This window comes from Bos indicus x Bos taurus, chromosome X, assembly GCF_003369695.1.
Source record: "Bos indicus x Bos taurus breed Angus x Brahman F1 hybrid chromosome X, Bos_hybrid_MaternalHap_v2.0, whole genome shotgun sequence".
Classification (NCBI taxonomy): Eukaryota; Metazoa; Chordata; class Mammalia; order Artiodactyla; family Bovidae; genus Bos; species Bos indicus x Bos taurus.
In genome coordinates this window covers 94,927,375-94,948,411 of record NC_040105.1, presented here as the reverse complement: position 1 = coordinate 94,948,411, position 21,037 = coordinate 94,927,375, and the positions used below count along the sequence as shown (strand labels likewise).

At 39.5% G+C, this 21,037-nt stretch overlaps 1 protein-coding gene across 1 annotated transcript in view; it reads left to right on the top strand.

Annotated features, from left to right (window-relative positions):
- The first annotated feature begins 13,656 nt into the window (after positions 1-13,656).
- ZMAT1 (zinc finger matrin-type 1) overlaps positions 13,657-21,037 on the top strand; it is a 168,732-nt gene continuing 161,351 nt past the window's right edge. The window contains exon 1 of the mRNA XM_027533952.1: positions 13,657-13,867. The gene's annotated coding sequence lies outside the window, so the exon portion shown is untranslated. The remainder of the gene's footprint in view (positions 13,868-21,037) is intronic.

Here is a 21,037-nt window from a genome sequence, read left to right as displayed (position 1 = left end):
ACCTGGATTCAACCCCTGGGTTGGAAAGATCCCCTGGAGAAGGGAATGGCAACCCACTCCAGTATTCTTGCCTGTAGAATTCCATGGACAGAGGGGCCTGGCAGACTACAGTCCATGGGGTTGCAAAGATTAGGACACGACTGAGCGACTAACACTTTCACTTTCACCGAAAACAATATGTATGTTCAAATGATAAGAGTGTTTACTCAAGAGTAGTAGACATTTAAGGGTTTCTAATGATTATTTTTCTTTCCTGTATTTTCCACTTTTATCTGCAATAAACGCGTCTTGGTTTTGGAATTGAAAAGACCAGCGAAAAAACTTCCTAGCCCAGGCTACCATTTGACAATCCCCATTTGGTAGCTTCAGGGAAATTGTAGATGCCTAAGGGAAAAGCAAGCACAAGCACGTCTCTCAAATAAGCCAACATTGCACAGTCAGACAATGTCTCCATTTCTCTGGAATATTTGCGAAGGTCATGAAATTAAAATAGTTTCACAATATGCTTTTTTCTTTTCTCTCTCAAAGAAAGCCCCTTGAATTGAAACCATGTTTAACTACCCAGTGAGCCAAGCAGTGAGTGCCACAGGGGATGGAAAGGATGAGGAACTGCATGAGATCACACAGCACTTGATCCAATAGCTTCCAAAAAGAGAGAATTCTTAAGCAGAGGTTTTCAAGAGTAAAAGTTTGATCACAGCCTCTTTCAGACTAGGCTCCCAGGGTAATCAACACATGTAAATTAAAACACCTTTGAAATCTTTCCCCTTTGCAATTAAAACTAATAAAAGCAGAGAAAAGTACAATATTCACAGGGAATTGGTTCCAGAATGCCCCACAGATAGCAAAATCCATGTATACTCAAATCCTTTCTACAAAATATATAAAATAGTGTAGTATTTGCATATAACCAATACACATCTTCCCTCCCATATACTTTAAATCAACTCTAGATAGCTTATAATATCTAACACAATGTAAATGCTATATAAATAGTTGCAGGTGTGTGCAAATTCAAGCTTTGCTTTTTGGAACTTTCTGGATTTTTTTTTTCAAAGTTTTGAATCTGAATGTGGAACCCCTGGATACAAACAGCCAACTATATACACATGACCAGACTTGTAATACAAAATCAGCTCAAATTCAAAATGGGTTACATCTTTATACCAGCCTAGGGTTACAGGTGTTAGGTTTTCCTGGTGGCTCAGACAGTAAAAAATTTGCTTGCAATATGGGAGACCCAGGTTCAATCCTTGGGTCAGGAAGATCCCCTGGAGTAGGTCATGGCAACCCACTCCAGTATTCTTGCCTGGAGAATCCCATGGACAGAGGAGCCTGGCAAGCTACAGTCCACAGGGTCGCAAAGAGTCGGACACGACTAAGCAACTAACACTTTCACTTTCAGAACACTGGAAAACTCACTTCCTGCCATTACTGTCTTTTTTCACCAGAAGGACCCAGGTTAAGTTCTGGATACACAGGTCTAAAGGAGTAACAATGTGAATAAAAGACAGAAAATTAGGCTTAGACAAATATGCAGATGTTTCATGTTCAGAATATTGTACATTGAAAGACTGTTTTTAGAGTAGCTGGTACCAAGGAAACTGTTAGACTTTGAACACATCAGTAAAAAAGTGATTGAAAATAGGATGTGCAGATTTCTTTTAGTGCTTCCTTCAACATATAAACTGCAAAAATAATAGGTGCGTCCATTTTAGAAGTTCTGAAAGCAAACATATTGCAAGGAAGCCATATATACAGGTTATACTGTCACGCTGTTATGTGTATTTGTTCTCCTTTTTTTGGTTCTTCCTCTTTTTCTATCATTCATCCAGGCATCTACCCATAAATACATGCAAGAAAATAGTATTTATATTAACTTAGGAATATATGCATATGTAATTAAACTATAATGAAAGTTTCTAAGAATGAAAACTTGAATTCTTTACAGTAGTTACTCCTAAGGAAGGAGATTACTATAATCATAAAAGACCTCAAAGTGAGTTTCAACCCCGTATGTAATGTTTTATTTCTTAAGTTGAGTAAGTAGAAGTCTGCTTTATTATTTTCTATAACTTTTTGCATACCTGAAATATTTAATAATAAGTAATGTTTCTATGAGCTTTAATCTTGATTTTTAATATGATCTAAACAATTTAGAAAATATAGAAGACATAGTAAAGTCCACAGTTAAATACGTGATTAATTGGTAACACTACCACTCATTAATTTTTAAAAATGTATATTGTCTGGCATTTCCTCTCATTATTATGTTTATGCATGCATATAACAATGAATATACATACATCACTTGTAATATTACGATCACATACATAATTTTCAGCATGATGCCTTTTTCACTTATCATGATAGATTAGGATATTAACTTGAATTTCTTTAGCTGTTGTAATTTGGCATATTTTAGAAAGTTTTATCAGTCTGTATATTGCTTTTTTATGTGAATTATCTGCTGATATAATTTGTCTATTTCTATTCATTGTGTATATGTACACAATGTATATATACACAAATTATATAATTTCTATGTGTGTATAATCCATATGACAGAATTGACCCCAAATGACCAAACATATAGGTTATATCAAATATATGTAAATAAGTTTAACTCATCTACTAAAAGGAAAAAAGTTTCTTTTGTTGTTTAGCCACCAAGTTGTGCTCGACTCTTTGAGACCCCATGGCCTGCAGCATGCCAGGCCTCCCTGTCCCTCACCATCTCATGGAGTTTGCCAAGTTCATATCCATTGAATGGTGATGCCATTCAACCATCTCATGTTGCTTATCAAAGCAAAATCTAACACAATGCTTTTTCAAGAGATATACTTAAAACAAAGACAGTCAGAGAAGTCAAAATTCTAAAATAAGCAAATATATATCAGGCAGATACAAATAAGAAGAAAGAAAGGGTTATAATCTTGATGTTTAAGGAGTAGGAATTGAGATCAAAATGGATTAAAAGAGATTTTTTAAAAGCACACTTGATAACTGTAAACAATAAAATTCACAAGGAAGATGTGTTATTAATATTTATGTACACAGACACATACAATATTCATACAATAAAACCATGGGAAGTGTAAGGAGAAATAGAAAAAAGCTTCAACAATATATCATTCTACTGTACTTGCCTCAATCCAAGAATATTCAAGTGGACAAAAAATTTCAGTTGAGTATAGAGAAGATTTAAAAAACATAATCCAAAAGGTAGATCTCATGTATTGCACTCTGATGTCTATAAGACAGCAAAACTACAATTCAGATAAACATAAAATATTTATGAAAACTGACTGTATCTGAGGTTTCTTGACAAATTTGGGACAAACTGGAAATAGATTAAATTTGCACAGTTTGATTACAAAAATGATAATAAAAGTACTATAGCAGAATCTATAGTATAGCTGTTGTCAAAGGCAATTTTTATAGTGTTAAATAATTACATTAATAAAATTAAAGTAAATTAATTTAATATTCAATTAAAAGCATGATAAAGAGACACAATATAAGTTTAAAAATGCAGAAGGAAAGAATCATTAAAGGTAAAAGTAGAAATGAATGAGTTAGGAAAAACTATAGCAGAACATATACAGGTCAACAAAACAAACAAATTTCTGGGTAAATTAATCAAGAAAATAGAGGGAAATGAACATATATAACATCCAGAATGCCAAAGGAGAAATAGTCATCTAATTTTATTTATTTATTATTTTTTTTAATTTATTTTGGCTGTGTCATTTGCCTTGTAGAATCTTAGTTCCCCAACCAAGGACTGAACTCTGGCCCTTGACAGTGAAAGCATCAAGTCCTAACCACTGGACCGCCAGGGAATTCCTGAGAAATGGTCATCTAATCAAAGGAAATTTTCAAGATTCTTAAATGAATAATTTACGTAACTCTATTTAAATATAGTTGAAAGCACAGATGAAATAGTCTCTAGAAAAATGCAACTTACAAAAATTTACCTCAGTAGAGACAAAAAGTTCAAATAGATCAATTACATTGAAGAAATAGGGAAACTGGTTAAATTTCTTCCCTGAAAATGAAGCAGGTCCAGAAGCCTCAATGGGAGAATTCTACCAAACCTTTTTGTTTGTTTGATTTGTTTTTTCTTTCTTTTTTGGGGGGGGGATTGTTTGCTTTCTACCAAACATTTAAAGGTAAGATAATCCCAATGCTACTTAAACTATCTCAGGGGTATGGAAAAGAAGAAAAACTTTTAAATTCTTATGACGATGCAAGTATATAATCGATTCCAAAACCTCATAAAGATTACATCAAAAATGATAATTATAGAACAATCTCCTACATGGAAATGAAGGAATATTCTTAAGTAAAATATTAGCAAACACTATCCAAAGGAGATCAGCCCTGGGATTTCTTTGGAAGGAATGATGCTAAAGCTGAAACTCCAGTACTTTGGCCACCTCATGTGAAGAGTTGACTCATTGGAAAAGACTCTGAGGCTGGGAGGGATTGGGGGCAAGAGGAGAAGGGGACGACAGAGGATGAGATGGCTGGATGGCATCACTGACTCGATGGACATGAGTCTGAGTGAACTCCGGGAGTTGGTGATGGACAGGGAGGCCTGGCGTGCTGTGATTCATGGGGTCGCAAAGAGTCGGACACGACTGAGCAACTGATCTGATCTGATCTGATCTGATCCAAAGCACATAAAAAGGTATATCATAACATGTGGAGCTTATTCTAAGAACACAGGCTGTTACAATATCAGAAATCTATTAATATAATCTAGTGTAATAATCGGAGAAGGCAATGGCACCCCACTCCAGTACTCTTGCCTGGAAAATCCCATGGATGGAGGAGCCTGGTAGGCTGCAGTCCATAGGGTTGCTAAAAGTCGGATATGACTGAGCAACTTCACTTTCACTTTTCACTTTCATGCATTGGAGAAGGAAATGGCAACCCACTCCAGTGTTCTTGCCTGAAATCCCAGGGACAGGGAAGCCTGGTGGGCTGCCGTCTATGGAATCGCACAGAGTGGGACGTGACTGAAGTGACTTAGCAGCAGTAGCAGCAGCAGCAGTGTAATAATAGAGTCAAGGGAAAAATGCCCATGTCTATAGATGCAGGGAAAGTATTTGAAAGCATTAACACCCAATAGAACTAGTAAAATGTCAACAACAGACAGTGATGATATATCTATAGAGAAAATTCTATACAGAGAGATAACAACAATAAATAAATAAAATTGGAATTCTCAAATTTGTTCAAGTAACCTATAGGAAGCAAGGAAAATAAAACAAAGAAAAAAGAGAACAAATAATAAAATGACAGACTTTTACATATCAATACATTACATTACATATCAATAATTACTTAAAAGTAAATCACTTAAATATACCAGTTACAAGACAGATATTGTCAGAATGGATTAAAGAAAAGAATGTGACCCAACTTAACGCTGCCTATAAGAAACTCACTTCAAATACAATCATACAGGCTGTTTGAAACTGAAAGGATATAAAAAGATAACAACAGGCAATTTTTATTGAAAGAAAGCAAGAGTGCTTTCTTTGCATCAGATAAGGTGTATTTTAGAGCAAAGAAAATTACCAGACATAGAAGAATATTACATAATGATAAGGGGTAAATCCACCAAGAAGATATAGTAACCCTAAATGCATATTCATGGAACTGCAGAGATGCAAATTATAGATAAATAAACATATATCTATGTTTCAGATAGAACTGAAGTAAAAAAAAAATCCAGTTAATTCAGACTTAGAAACCCCTTTCTCTAAAATTGATACAACATCTAGACAATCTCTGCCATTTAACTGGTATGTTTAGACCATGTAGATTTACAGTAATTGCTAAAATATTTGAATTTCGGCCTATCTCTGGTCTTAATTCCTCTCTTCCTTTTGGCTTTTGTGAACTTGATATCTCATTTTATTATTTCTATTTTGATACTTCATTTTATTATTTCCATTTTGATTTTGACTATGTATCTTCACATATATTTTAATGATTCCTTGACATGTGGGCAAAATACAGCATGGTGGCTGGCTTTTCTTAGGATGAACATAAGAGTGTACCTCAAATTAAGCCACAACCTCTTTGTAACTAATCTCAGAAGAGACATCTCATCAGTTTAGTTTAGTTCAGTCACTCAGTCATGTCTGACTCTCCGAGACCCCATGGACTGTATTACACCAGGCCTCCCTGTCCATCACCAACTCCCTTCACTATCTCCCCGTGTTAACTCAAACTCATGCCCATTGAGTTGGTGATGCCATCCAACCATCTCATCCTCTGTCGTCCCCTTCTCCTCCTGCCTCCAATCCCTCCCAGAATCAGAGTCTTTTCCAATGAGTCAACTCTTCGCATGAGGTGGCCAAAGTACTGGAGTTTCAGCTTCAGCATCAGTCCTTCCAATGAATATTCAGGACTGATTTCCTTTAGGATGGACTGGTTGGATCTCCTTACAGTCCAGGGAACTCTCAAAAGTCTTCTCCAACACCACAGTTCAAAAGCATCAATTCTTCGATGCTCAGCCTTCTTTATAGTCCAACTGTCATATCCATACGTGACTACTGGAAAAACCATAGTTTTGACTAGACAGACCTTTGTTGGCAAGGTAACGATTCTGCTTTTTAATATGCTGTCTCTTTAGAGCAAACGAAATTTCTGACAGCAGAGACATGCTGTGTTCCACCAAACTAAGCAGAATTAGGCCAACTGCCCAGATCCCAGTCCAGGTCTTCTAATTACTACGCTTTCTTATGTGGCACGGTGAGGAGTAAAGGCGTTTTGATTTCAAGCGAAAACTCTGGGGTGGAGAAGTGTGCAGAGGTATTTCCGGTGAACGGGATTAGCCCGCGCGTTATGGTTGCCATAGAAACCCGACGTCAATATGGCGACCGTGACGATTTTTCTACAGAAACAGACGTGGTCTGAGAAGAGGAGGTCCCGCCTTCAGGTGTTTGGAGTCAGCTGAGGGTGTGGGTCCCAGCGGTTGGGGCTGAACAGCCCTGGGGTGTGGGGAGACAAAGGGATCCAATTCCTGTCTTTCCTGCTTTGGGAATCAGTGCCCCGGCTGTCCAGTGAGGCAGAGAGATGGGCCCTTGGGGTCCCTCCGGGCCCCAGTGAGTGTGGTGTCTTGTTCCAGGGATGTCCTGGAGCCACTTGCCTTTTAAAAACAGGGGCGAGGGAGGATAAGGCAACATCTTAGGTAGTGAGCTTTTCTTGTGGCTCAGTTGGTAAAGAATCCACCCGCAATGCGGGAGACCTGGGTTCGATCCCTGGGTTGGGAAAATCCCCTGGAGAAGGGAAAGGCTACCCACTCCGGTATTCCGGCCTAGAGAATCCCATGAACCGTAGAAAATTCCACGGAGTTGCAAAGAGTCGGACATGACTGAGCAACTTTCACTTCACTTCACTTCTAGGTAGTGAGACAGAGGGAGAGAGCTTGTGCGTGTGTATGTGTGTGCGCGTGCAGGTCTGTCATATTCTGCTCCTAGCACATATTTAGGAACCAAATTGGATTATTGTTTCTTTTTCATAGCTTTCCTTGGCCAGCTTGGTAACCATGGTGGCTCAGTGACTGCTGTGGGATTTAGTGTAGAGAGAGCATCCATTTTTGATTCTTGACTGAGTCATTTTTTACTACTGTAGTTGTCAAGTGTTGCTTTTATAATTCCCTCATTCCTTCCAGATTTATTAGTTGGCATTTGAGTGCAGTTTAGAGCTTTTCCCTCTCCCTTATTTATTCCTGTATTTATATCTGTATGACTTACAGATTCCTACTTCGCTCAAAGTATTACTTTTTTTACATGTTACTATCTTTATATATTTTGACACTTATATATTTATATTTGATATTTATATATTTTGATACTCAAATTGTCACAGAATTGGCCAGTGTTAGCCCCTTCAAATTGGCTTCTATGTCCATTGACACCTCCCTAGCATTTTTGGATCATGTACTTTGCTGTCAGAGCCTGACAATCTCTCTCTCTGTAGAAAGGAAATGATGCCACGCACATCAGAGAATTGCTTTGAGGATTTGAAGAAGAAAAGTCCAAAAAGTACAACCTACAGTGTATAGTGTCTAGTAGGCCCTCACCAAATTATATTTCTCCACTTCAACATTACCTCCTTCATTCTGTCAATGTGATGCCTATGACATTACCATAATAGCATGACTACTGGAGAGAATACTTGGACATGTAACACAAGCAGGGATAAGGGCGCATGTCCATGATGTGAGAGCCTCATTGTCACTGCTGTGTGTGGCGAGGGTTGTGTGATGGAACTGAGGAAAAGGAAAAGCATCATTGCACAGCTTTCAGTGAACTGAGTGGGGAGAGGCAAACAAACACATGCTCACTCCCTTCCCCTGCATTTCGTGTGCTTTCCCATCCTTTCACATTCCTCTATATTCCATGTGCTTTGCTATCCTCTTATTCTTCCTTACAGTGGGACATCAGAGAAGGTATGGACTCAGTCCCAGAAACAAGATCCCGTAGAGAAGAACCAAGTGTGATACTGAATCTGCTAGACAGGTTCCTGGAGCAAGAGTGAAGAAATTGGGTCCCATCACTGGGACACTTTAGGTAAGTCACAACCCTTCCCTCCATTGTCTTCTATACAATAAGATAACGATATCCAGTGCTTTTGACCACCCAGGAGTGTTGTGGAGTTTAGGTATGAGCCCATGTAGGAAAGCAGTCTGTGATTGTAGGTGGGAGGGAAGGACCAATGCAGTTACAAGTAATAACAGTAACAGAGACACACCAGATATCATAGATCTCTGCATAGTAGGCATCAGATCAACACTACACAAATGTTAGCTGTTTAGCTCAGAATTTTTCTAAGTGTGGTCCATGGACCACCTCATCAAAATCGTCAGGTGGTGCTTGTTAAAATCGCAAATACCTGGGCTCACTCTAAGTTTGCTGAGTCTGGACGAGGCCTTGGCTTTATGTTTGGCCACATGCAGAAGTTGTGGTGTGTTTCTGTGGTCAGTTGTTCCAAGTGCTTTTGAGACGTTCTCGAAGTTAGGTCATCCAACAGTGGTTGTAGTGAAATGTAGTTATTTAAATATGTGATGATTGTTTTTGCCATTTTAGAGAGAAGGAAACTGAGAGGCCCTGACTTTCACTCTCCCAAGATTACAGAGAAGACAGTATTCCAATCTCTCTGCAGTTGAAGTTTTAAAATAATGTGATTCTTGATCATTTATCCTTATAAAAACCAAAACACAAGGCAATTATTTTTTAAAAACTTTTTTCTTCTACTATCAGTACTATATAATCTTGTTTTGCAGATGAGACAACTGAGTGTAGGGTGAAATAAAATTATTCAAACTCACACAGCTTTTAAGTGGCAGAACTAGTGGCAAGACTCTTTCTCTAGAACCCACACTCTGAACCAGTACACTTAGGAAGAATAAAAAAGACCTTTTTTGAACTATCTCAGTCCATGGTGGTTGAAGTTAGGCAGGATCATATCACTTTGTGTGGAAATTATGCTTCAGGAGTCATTCTGTTATATACTAGAGTTTTAGGAAAAACAAAAATGGAATAGTTGTAAAAACAAAATACATTGTGTGGATATTTCACAATATTTTTATCTGTTATGGAGATTTGGGTATTTTTCAATTTTTTAATTTATTATTGAATAATAGGGCTGTGAACTTTCTTGAATGGACTTTTTTTTCATTTCCTGAGTATGTACCTAACATACTAACATAGTATGTATTTCTGAGTCAAAGGATATGTGTATGTTCAGTTCAGTAGATACTTTCAATGAGTTTTTCAAAGCCGTTGCTCCAATCTATATTCCCCCACAGCAGGTTATGAGTTCCATTTGTTTCACATCCTTGCCAACACTTGGTATTTTCCATCTTTTTCATTCTTGTTCTTCTAGTGCATTGTGGTAGTAGCTTGTGTGATATTAATTTTTACTTCTCTGAAATCTTTTTTTATCTAAAGAATGTCTACCCTCCTTTTTTAACCTTCCAGTTTATTTAGCAAACTAAACTTTTGTCCTGTGGAGTTTGCTTTCTGGATTTTGCTGATTGTATCCCTTTTGTGTTATGTATTATGTTCCGCTGCTGCTGCTGCTGCTAAGTCGCTTCAGTCGTGTCCACTCTGTGTGACCCCATAGACGGCAGCCCACCAGGCTCCCCTGTCCCTGGGATTCTCCAGGCAAGAACACTGCAGTGGGTTGCCATTTCCTTCTCCAGTGCATGAAAGTGAAAAGTGAAAGTGAAGTCGCTCAGTCGTGTCTGACTCTTGGCGACTCCATGGACTGCAGCCTACCAGGCTCCTCCATCCATGGGATTTTCCAGGTGGAGTACTGGAGTGGGGTGCCATTGCCTTCTCCACCAAAGGTGAGCAGTAAGTTTGTTTGTTTGTTTTAAGTGCCATTCTGAGCTCACAGATGCTTACATATTTGATGTGGTTTAACCCACTGTGTGGGCTTCCCTGGTGGCTCAGAGGGTAAAGCATCTGCCTGCAATGTGGGAAACCAGGGTTCGATCCCTGGGTCAGGAAGAGCCCCTGGAGAAGGAAACCCATTGTAGTCCTTAATCTTTTTGATGTTCAAATTGTTCTCTTTGTCCAGTAGGGGCACCTTCAGGTTGACTTGAGTCTTCTGATGTGCTTTCTGGTATGAGAGCTTGGTCTATACTCCTCTGGTACAATCCCTACCCAGACCTGAAAGGAAGTCTGGTTCCTTTCAATGGGAAATGTTTTCAGATAATTCAATCTGGGATGAGAATTGAACATTGCTCCTGAGTTGGTCATTGTTTCTTGTCCTTTTCAGCACATGGAGCCAGTAAACATAGGTTTCATGTTTAAGAGAATCTACATCATTGGCTTGCATCCTGGGCTGCTTTTCTGTTCCTTTATAGGTACACATTTTTATCATATATGTTATATTTTTAAGAGAATACACATCATTGCCCTCTATCATGGGCTACTCCTCCATCTGCTTATATGTAATTATTTTTGTCCATTTTTAATTTACTATATTCTAAATATACAAGCAAATGAAATATGTATATTAGTTTCTTTCCCCATCCACATGTAAAAGGTGGCACCTTCTTCACTAGTACTGTCCAATAGAAATTTTTCAGAAGTGAAAATATCCTGTATCTGCACTAACACTAAACCCACCACCACCAAGTGGCTGCTGAGCACGTAAAATGTGACCAGTACAACTGAATGACTGAATTCTTAATTTCATCAATTTTTTTAAAAACTAAATGTATCTAGCTGGTTGTGGCTAGTGACTACCATATTAGACAGCAGCAGATCTATACATTTTTCCTGTACCTTGGTTTCTTCACTTAACAATATATCCTGGTGATCACTCCATAACACTCTAGAGAGGGAATCCGCTTTGCTTTTTAAGTCTGCGTAGTACTCTCCAATGTAGATGTACTTGAGATTACTCAACTAGCTCCTTATTGGTAGACATTTGTCTTGTTGCTCATCTTCTGTTGTTATGGATTGTTCTGTGAGGAATGGCCTCGTACTTACTATGGCTTTTTGTATTTTTGCATTGTTTTGGAGGGGATAACTTCTTAAAAGACAGATTATTGGTTCCAAGAATGATTACCTATGTAATTTTACTAGATCGCATCGTATCCTTTTTATAGGCAGTTATCACTTTACATTACCACCAGCAATATATGAGGATGTCTGTTTCTTCACAGACTATCTAATTGGTAAGAAGTATCTCATTATAGTTATTTTTCTTTTCATTGTTTATCATGAGTTAGGTTGAGCATTTTTTGTATGTTTAAAGATTTTTTTTATTCTTGTATCTGCATCTTTTCAGTGAAATACCTACTTGTACCTATTGCCCCCTTTTTTCTTTGTTGTTGTCTTTTACCTCACTTTTTCATAAGATGTCTATGTATTAGGGATATAACTGTTTGTTATCTAAATTCTAAATATTTTTCCCAATTGAAAATTTTTCATTTTTCTTTGATTATGAGTTTTTAAGCATTCAATTTTTAATGAAAAAGCAAATTGTACATATCACTGTTCCCTCTTATTACTTCTGGAATTTATGTCATAATTACTCGTTTTTCTCTACTACCAAGTCATAGAAGAATTTCTCTGAGGGTATACTTTAATAAACAAGATAGAGGAGAGAATTTAGATCATATTGGGGTGTTGGGCATAAGGGGAATGCTGAGGGGAGGTATCTATCATGTGAGAAGTCTACAAAAACTGTTCCACTAAATCAAGAGAATTAAATGTTTAGAACAGGGTTCTATTTATCTGCTTGTATCTGAGAACTTGGTCTCTACTCCTTTCTGTCTCCTGTGGAACTTGGTTCAGGCCTGCTTACTGGTAGAGAAGATCTTACTTGATGTATAAACTCCATGTCATGCCATATGAACCTCTCAGATGACTAAATGGAAGGGACCACCCTCCTAGGCATAAGTGTTAGATGCAGGAGACCCAGGTTCGATCCCTTTATTGGAAAGATCCCTGGGAGGAGGGAATGGCTACCCACTCCAGCATTCTTGCCTGAAGAATCCCATGGACAGAGGAGCCTGATGGGCTACAGTCCATGGGGTTGCAAAGAGTCTGACTCGACTGAGCAACCTAGGCATAAGACAGACACAAAACCAGTTCTGAAGTCTGTCACCAGACCTAGCCAAGGAGTAAAGAGAAAGTAAAACTCTAGTTCATGCCCATGAGGAGAACCAAGACTGAAATCACAGAACAGTCACTGCATCCTTCACTCTTTATCTGAGAGTGAGATCCTGTTAGAAGGTAGTAGCCCCTTAGTCCTAGGCAAAAAGACAGACTTGAGGATTATAAAATGCCTCAGTTTCCCAAGGTGGCAAACTCTCCCCACTCAACTCCATCATTTCCTGTTTACATGTTTGATTTCCAGGACTTGGGATGAAGCTAAGATTACACTCGCTTGGAATGGAATCTGTTTCAGGTGGGCCCTAACATCCATCTTGTTCCCTGTGCACATTTCCAGTTATACAGGTCTAGAAATCAAGAGGGAAGGTGTGGGATGCAGATGTGGAATTGGACTGACAGGGCCTGGCACACTGTAGAAAATACACATTAATAAATAAAAGAGATGTAAATGCAGGAAGCACAAATAAGTATACATCCTCTCCCTCTTTTAAATACATATGAATTTGTTAGAGTTAGAACTACACTATACTTATTATTTAGTTATCTATTTTTCAGAAGCTTTGTTTCTGTTTCTAAAAATTTATCTTGGCTCATGGAATATAATTTCATCCCCACCATCATCTTCATGTCCAATGGGGAGCATGACATAACCCACATTCCACATCAGGCCAGTTTTCCACTATCAGTCTCTAAGTCCTGGAATTCTGTTATCTAAACAGGCGGCTGTTGGTTGATCTGTGTAGAGGGCAAATAGTAGACATTTGACCCTGAAAATTTTACATACCTCTGAATCTGAGGTTGGCCATCTGTAAAATGGGACTAAGGGTGCTTATTTCTAAACTTGTACGAAGAAAAGGCAAAAAAACTCCCAAGAATGTCTGGCATTTAGTAGGACTTGAGATATACTACTCCCAGCCCATCCTGTCTCCTCTTTCCCATAAAACAGAAGATTTGAATCAGTATCTGGAATTGTAGCAGTAAGAAGTGAACTTTGGTCCCATCTCATCATTTTTTTCCCACGTTTTCCTGTATGCTTATTTTCCTTCTAGTTTGATCAGAGTGGAACAATTTCTTATTGACCCCCAGGAAGAAGAAATAGTGCAGAAGAGAAAGAATAATAATGGATGGGTCAGCTAGACAGAAGATGAGAATCATCAAACCTGTGTCCCAGTAGCCAGACCTGTCAACTGAGCACAGGACCTTGGGTGAGTCCCTTCTCCCGTGCTAACCTCAGCCCTAATATAGAAGGGTACTATATATAGAAACAGTGGTTAGGGGCATGGGCTTTGAAGTCAGAAGGACTAAGATTTGACACTGGGAGCCATTACTTCTGGTTGCATAATCTTAAGCTAGCAATTTACTGTGTGTTCTATGACCATTGGTGTCTTTTATTATTGCTTATTATTATTATTGTTGTTATTGTTCCTAACACCCATCCAAAGGGTGAATGATAAGAGTGAAGATTATACTGCCTGGCATTAAAGTAGTCCACAGAATGTGATTTTATAACTATTGCATACAATGACAGATAAAAGGAAGTCTATAGAAAGCTCATGAGCAGACTCAGATGTGTAACATTATTTAGTATACTACAGGCATGACATTTCCAATCAGATATATTGTTTAAAAGTTGGGGCTGGGTCAACTGGTAAAGGCTTCATTAAAAATCATAGTTAAATCTTACCTTGAACCTTGTCATTTAATCACAATACTTTCTCTACATGCTAGTATGCCAAACAAGAATTAAAAGGAAAACCAAAATAACAACAATAAAGGATAATGAACTGTATATAGAGTAAGATAATAGTTATAATAAATTTGTATATGATACAGGTATATTACATTTGCCTGTGTTCACGCAGAGGAGAATAATGGGTTGAAATAGCATAGTGTGAATTTCAGTGATGATGGGATTTCTGGGTATGGATGCTTTTAAACTCTGCACTTGACTCAAAATATTAAACATTTGCTAAGTGGGGTATGTATTACATTTGTGATAAAGAACTGTATCCCCTAAAAGTGCTACTACTTATGAAGGATTTCAGAATAAAAGCATAGAATTATAAAATCCATCTAGATTAAGAAAAAACTTTACCCCTCCCTGATTGTATCCCCTTCCTTCTCCCCTAGAGATAATTACTATCCAGAAAGGGATGATTATTATTCCCATGCATTGCTATATCCTTTTATTCCATAAGAGAACTTACCTAAACTAATTATAATATTTTTCTGCATGTTGGCACCACACACACACACACAAATGTTTTCATCCTCCAGATTGCTAATTTATTTAATATACAACATGTGTGCACACGCACACTCATATATAAACACATCTGTATATGCATATATATATATATATATATATGTACGTGTGTGTATATACATATATATGTGTGTGTGTGTCTGACTCTTGGTCCTTACACTCAAAGGAGTGATGTGAGGAGTTCAAGGGGAAAATTTCATCAAGATCCCAGCACAGTATTTGGCACATCATCCACAACACCAGTGTTTGCTTCCTTCCTATCCTAACTTCTAATCTTTGGCGGGGATGTTGTTTCTTCATCTTGATAGCATTACTATATTTGAGTGAGCATTTGGAGATATAAGCACAGGAAGGGAACCACACACTTAACTATATTACATAGAAATTTCAGCACTGTCTCTGTGATCTGCAGTGTAATGGAGTTGAGTTGGGAATGGAGTTGAGTTGGGAAAAAATCTTCATCCTTTCCAGTGAATAATAGTGCTTTTCTCATCTTCTATTGTTGCTGTCTGTGCTCATATTAGGCATGCACATGACCAGGTGTCTGGAACCTACTGGAAGTTCTAGAAAGAGGTGACTGGAGTGGCAAGGAAAGTTACTGGGGCAAGAATCAGGATCTCTTTCTGGGTCCTGGAGCCTGAGCCACCCAGGCTGAGTTCCTTCCCCTCATGTGACCTGCACACAGGTGTTATGAAGCATGTGTCACCATTTGTACCTCCAGTGACTCATTAAATACAGAGGTCATGTTTATGGTTTCACACATTCTAGATCCTGTGGTGTTGTGTTCACCTCTGTTGTTTTTTAGTCACTAAGTCACGTCCAACTCTTTTTCATCCCTGTGGACTGTAGCCTGCTGGGCTCCTCTGTCCATGGGCTTTCCCAGGCAAGAATACTGGAGTGGGTTGCCATTTCTTTCTCTAGGGTCACCTCTGTAGAACCCCCTTAATTTAAAAAGAGGAGGAAGGGCTCACTGGAGTCATCAGAAACTCCTGAACGAGGAGCTGGGCCTGGGATAGTGGGCAGGACCTAAGGGGGCTAGATGGAAAGGAGGAGATGGGGAGACCATCCTGACTGCAGTGAAGAGTGGGGGTGCCAGGTGAGCAGACAAGGCTCAGAGGTAACTGATGGGGCACTCCAGGGATCTGAGGCCATCCGGGTGTAGGACTGACTGGGGAAGGACCATATTTGCTTCCATGGGACATCACACAGCCCCTTTATACACTGAAATGGTGTACAACATTGGTAAGGAGTAAAGTGCCCTGCGTGTCTGTCACTGGTTTACAGGGCAGAGAAGGACCAGGTCCACTGACAGTAGGGAAGCTGAGCCAATGCTCAGTTCCCTGAGCCTCCATTAAAGTAAGAAGCAGACATCAAAGCAGGAGGATTTATGACTAAGAGATCCCCTACGCCATCGGAAAACCCTACACTCTCTTTAGTTTCTTTCTGACCCCAGGTCCCATGGACTCCATCTGCCAGTGAGGTCCTATCTACCTCCTGGAGTCACATTCTTAACCAGAACACTCTGTCCACCTGTTAGCTCTCCCCAAGTTCTGGTTTGTTCCATCTCTGCATTGTCCCTGAGCTCATTCAGGCTTTTCTCTTTTATTGTCTCAACTCTTTTCATCAGCTCAGTGACGTGTATCATACCACACTGCTCTGACAAGTTTAGGCTTTTTCAAAAAACATATTTTTTTTTGCACTCATCATTTCTGCAAAGTTAAGGTCTGACCCCTGCTCCAAACAGATTTGTCTTTTTTTGACAAAACCACTCCCCCTTTATGCTTGGGTGACTCTCTGCTGTTGTAGACACATGGGCTCAGCATACTTAAATGTACTATCATCCATACTTGTGGAGCTTTTCAAACTCCGTTCAGTGGAATCTCTGCACAGGATTTCTCCTGCGGTATAATGGTTTGTTTCTGGATTTCAACTATGTTGTCTTGTACATGTTCTTTCATACACAGTTGGCTCCATCACTTTGGATCCTTTTTGGAGAGCCTCAGTAGTTTTACCATGTGGGCCTGTAATGCCCATTCTTTATCTCAGTTCATCTCTCTGCCAACTTACTGAAGATAGGGAATAATGAAGGTTCTGGGTAGAATTCTTGGGCTGCCCTGAGTCCCTTAACCTTGGAACAGAAGCATTTAATAACCAGGGAGTGGATTTACAGTATGTAGTTGGTGGTGTTAGAACAGATTTGAAATATCTGAAAAGCATTGCATTCCAATAAATATATTTTATAAGGGCAGAGGAAAGAGCATGATACCAAAATAAGTGAATGTTCATGGGGATAATGTACAGATCTTAATTATCATTTAGAATCTGGGGAATATTTGTGCCCTTATCCTCAGTTCAGTTCAGTTGCTCAGTTTGTCCGACTCTTGTGACCCCATGGACTGCAGCACGCCAGGCCTCTGTGTCCATCACCAACTCCCGGAGCCTTCATTCACTGATTCATGTCTACATGGGTAATAGGTAGCTCAAATAATGGTGAGTACCTGCATGCCCAACTTATCCACCTTTTGTTGTTGTTGTTTAGTTGCTAAGTCGGGTCTGACTCTTTTGTGACCCCATGGACTGTAGCCCACCAGGATACTCTGCTTGTGGGATTTCCCAGGCAAAAATACTAGTATGGCTTGTCATTTCCTTCTCCAGGGGATCTTCCTGACCCAGGGATCGAACCTGCATCACCTGCATTAGCAGGTGGATGCTTTACCACTGAGCCATCAGGGGAGCCCTTTGTAGTAAAATAGTCTTCAGTAATTTCTCTACATTCATTGAGACCCACATCACATAATGTAATACTTTTGCTTCAACCATTTAATAGAATTTTAGGACTTTCTAGAGGAGAAAGAAAAGCTACTATGTTTATTCATGTCTTTGTTCCTTCCATTTTTCTTTCTTCCTTAATGGTGTTCCAAGAGTACTTCTCTTATCAATTCCTTTCTGTTTTGAGAGCTTCCTTTAACTATTGTTTTAGTTTACATCTGCTGGTGATAAATTCTCTTCATTTTTCTTTATCTTACAGTGTCTTTGTATATCATTCCTTTCCTGAAGGATAACATAACCACCAGATACAGGATTTTAGGTTAACAGTTCTTTTCTTTCAGGACTTGAAAAATAGTGTGCCACTTCCTTCTGTACTCCATGGTTTCTGATAAGAAACTTACTGTTATTTGAATTATTTTTCCCTCTAGGTAATGCATCATTTCTCTCTCCGTGCTTTTACCTTTTTTTGGTGGGTTTTTTTTTGGTATGTCTTTAACTTTCTGAAGTTTGATCATGATGTGTGTCTTCCTGGATTTCTTTGGAATAATTCTTTTGGGAGTTCACTCAGCTTATTGAACCTCTAGGTTTATGTCTTTTGCTCAATTTGAAATTTGTTAGCCATTATTTCTTCACATACTTCTTTTCCCATGCACTTTTTCTCCTCTCCTTCCAAGAAACAAAATGACATGAATATCATCTTTTGTTTATAGTCCCATAGGTCCCTGAAGCATTGTTCTATATCTTTTAGTCTATTTTTCTCTGTTGTTAAATTGGATTATTGCTGTTGTTCTACCTTCATGTTAACTTTCCTCTCCATTCTGTTGTTACAGCCATCCACTGAGTTTCTATTTTAGTATGTTTCAGTTCTGAAATTTCCATTTGGTTCTTCTGTGTATCTTCCATTTCTTTGCTGAGACTTTTTTTTTTCATTTGTCTCAAACATGTTTATATATACTCATTTAAATGTTTTTGAAATATTTTTATGATGATTACTTTAAAATTCATGTTAGAAAATTCTAATATCTACTGTTATCTTGACATTGGTGTCTGTTGATTATCTTTATTTGCTCAATTAAGATTTAAAAAAATTTTTTTGGATAGAAAAGAGTTTTGATAATATCTAGGATATTTAGGGTATTATGTTGCCAGGGTCCAGCCCCGGCTGATCCAGGGTATTCGAAGGAGAGACGCGTCGGCGAGGATCAGGAAACAATTGCTTAATTAAACGTTAATTAAGGATATAAAGAGTGGTTAAATAAGGATAGCTCAGTGAGGAAATTCAGTGGAGAAGAACGGCTGAAATAAGGATAGATCAGTAGGAAAATTCAATGAAGAAAAGAGGCTGAATAAAATTCCAAAGCAGGGAATTTACGTCACCTACGAAGGCCGCAGGCGTCCTCCCGTTCTCCCGAAGGAGAGGAGACACTAAGGCCTCCCCGGTCAGATCTTAGAAGCCCAGGCAAAATTAGTAGGCTTGACGAGCTTCCCCCCCCCCTCAGAGGAAAAATTCAGCCAGAAGGTGAAAGAAAGAATGACATGGGGAGACCAAGTTTTGGTGAACAAGGCCTGCACTTTATTTTCCAAAGTAGTTTTTATACCTTAAGTTGTGTATAGAGGATAATGGGGGAAGGGATGGAATCATGCAAGGACAGCAGTTCCTGATCCTAATCGAAGCCAGGCTTTCAAACTTATCATATGCAAAAGTTTAGGTGATTTACATCATCTTCTGGCCAGGAGACCTGTTAACATTTTAAGAAACTTATTTTTCTCTAAAGGTGATTGGTCAGGAGCCACCCTCCAAAAGCATTAGATAAAGTTGCATTCCTATAGGGCAAAGGTGTAGTGGGCTATAACAAGTAAAAGAACTCAAGGGTCCAAGGTTACAAACATTGAGGCTACTACTTACATTTCTATACACCCATTATATCAATCAATACACTGCCAAGGACACAGTAGGTAAGGGGTATGGAGACTTAGCAGCAAACATTGGCCCAACAAGTGAAAAACCCTTCACCAATACAATTTCTAATCAATCTTTTAACTACTCAAAGGAATCTGTGTTTAGACAGTTTAGAACATCTCCTGCCTCTCACAGTTGGGAGGCTCTGAACAATCACATGTGGCCGGAAAAACCTATTCAGGCAGGCTAGAGGATTTCCAAAGGAGTTTGTAGGTTGAAACACTGTCGCACCCAGGAATTATTAACTAGAGCTGTAAGCTAACTCTTTTTTTCAGAGAGAGGTAGTGGGGGACAGCCCCCCGTAAAGTCAGAGGTGTAGGTGAAAGCACAAAGCAGAAAGTAGGCAGACTCTGGTTTTGGGGGTAGATGCTTGAGAATTTCCAGGGGGACTCCTGAGGCTCGATCCCGCCTTTGCATATGCCAAGCCTCCTTCCTCATGACCTTTGCCAAGGGCGGAGCTCGCTCCCAGCATTATGTTATAAGTCTATGTGTCTTATTTAAACAATCAGTTTTAGTAAGTCTCTTGTGACTCCATACCAGTTAGGGATGAAACTTGTAGCATTGTATAATAGCAGGTGGGGATGAAAGTCCAGATTCACCACTCTTCTCTGACTCAAGAGTTGGAGGGCAGAGTGGGAGGGGAAGGGATGCCTCATTAGTGCTTGGAACTCCCCACCAGGCCTCCCCCTATACACTACCCTGGCTGGGAGAGGGAGCACACCTCCTTGCTGTCCCCTAGGTGGCCTCCACTGACAACATGTTGGGGGAGGGGGTATTTATTACTGCCAGGTGGGGATTTCCCCACTCAGCCTCTACTAACATGGGGGATGGGGCAGGCGTGGGGGTGAAAGAAGTGCTCCATGTTACTACTGCTTGGTGGAAGAAGGATTTCTCTGCCCACCAGGCCTCCACCGACACCACCCAGGTAGAAGTGGGAAGGCACTTCCTACCTGCCCTCCCTGTGGCCTCCCCTGACACTGTAGAGGGGAGGAGACTTCCTCATCAATGGATGGCCATGAAAGTCACACTGTCCCATTTGGCTTCTGGTTACACCAGCCCAGAGAGGGGAAAGGTGCCTTCCTTTCCACCAAGGGTGCTTTCCTTTCCACCAGAGAGGAGGGAAAGGGGAGCCTCCTTTTCACTGGGTGTGGGTGGAAATCAAGCTCCCTGCATGGTCTCCACTGCCACCACGGGTGGGGTGAGTGCTCATTTCCACCAGGTGGGAATGAAAGTCCTTCTTTTCCATGGGGTCTTCTCTGATACCACCCCAAAGAGTGGGGAGGAGAACCTGGTTACAGTCAAGTAAGCATGGAATCCACATTGTCCAGTCTTTGCTGCCATGGGGAGGGCACAGGGTATGTTTACTCTGTGATGTTAGGG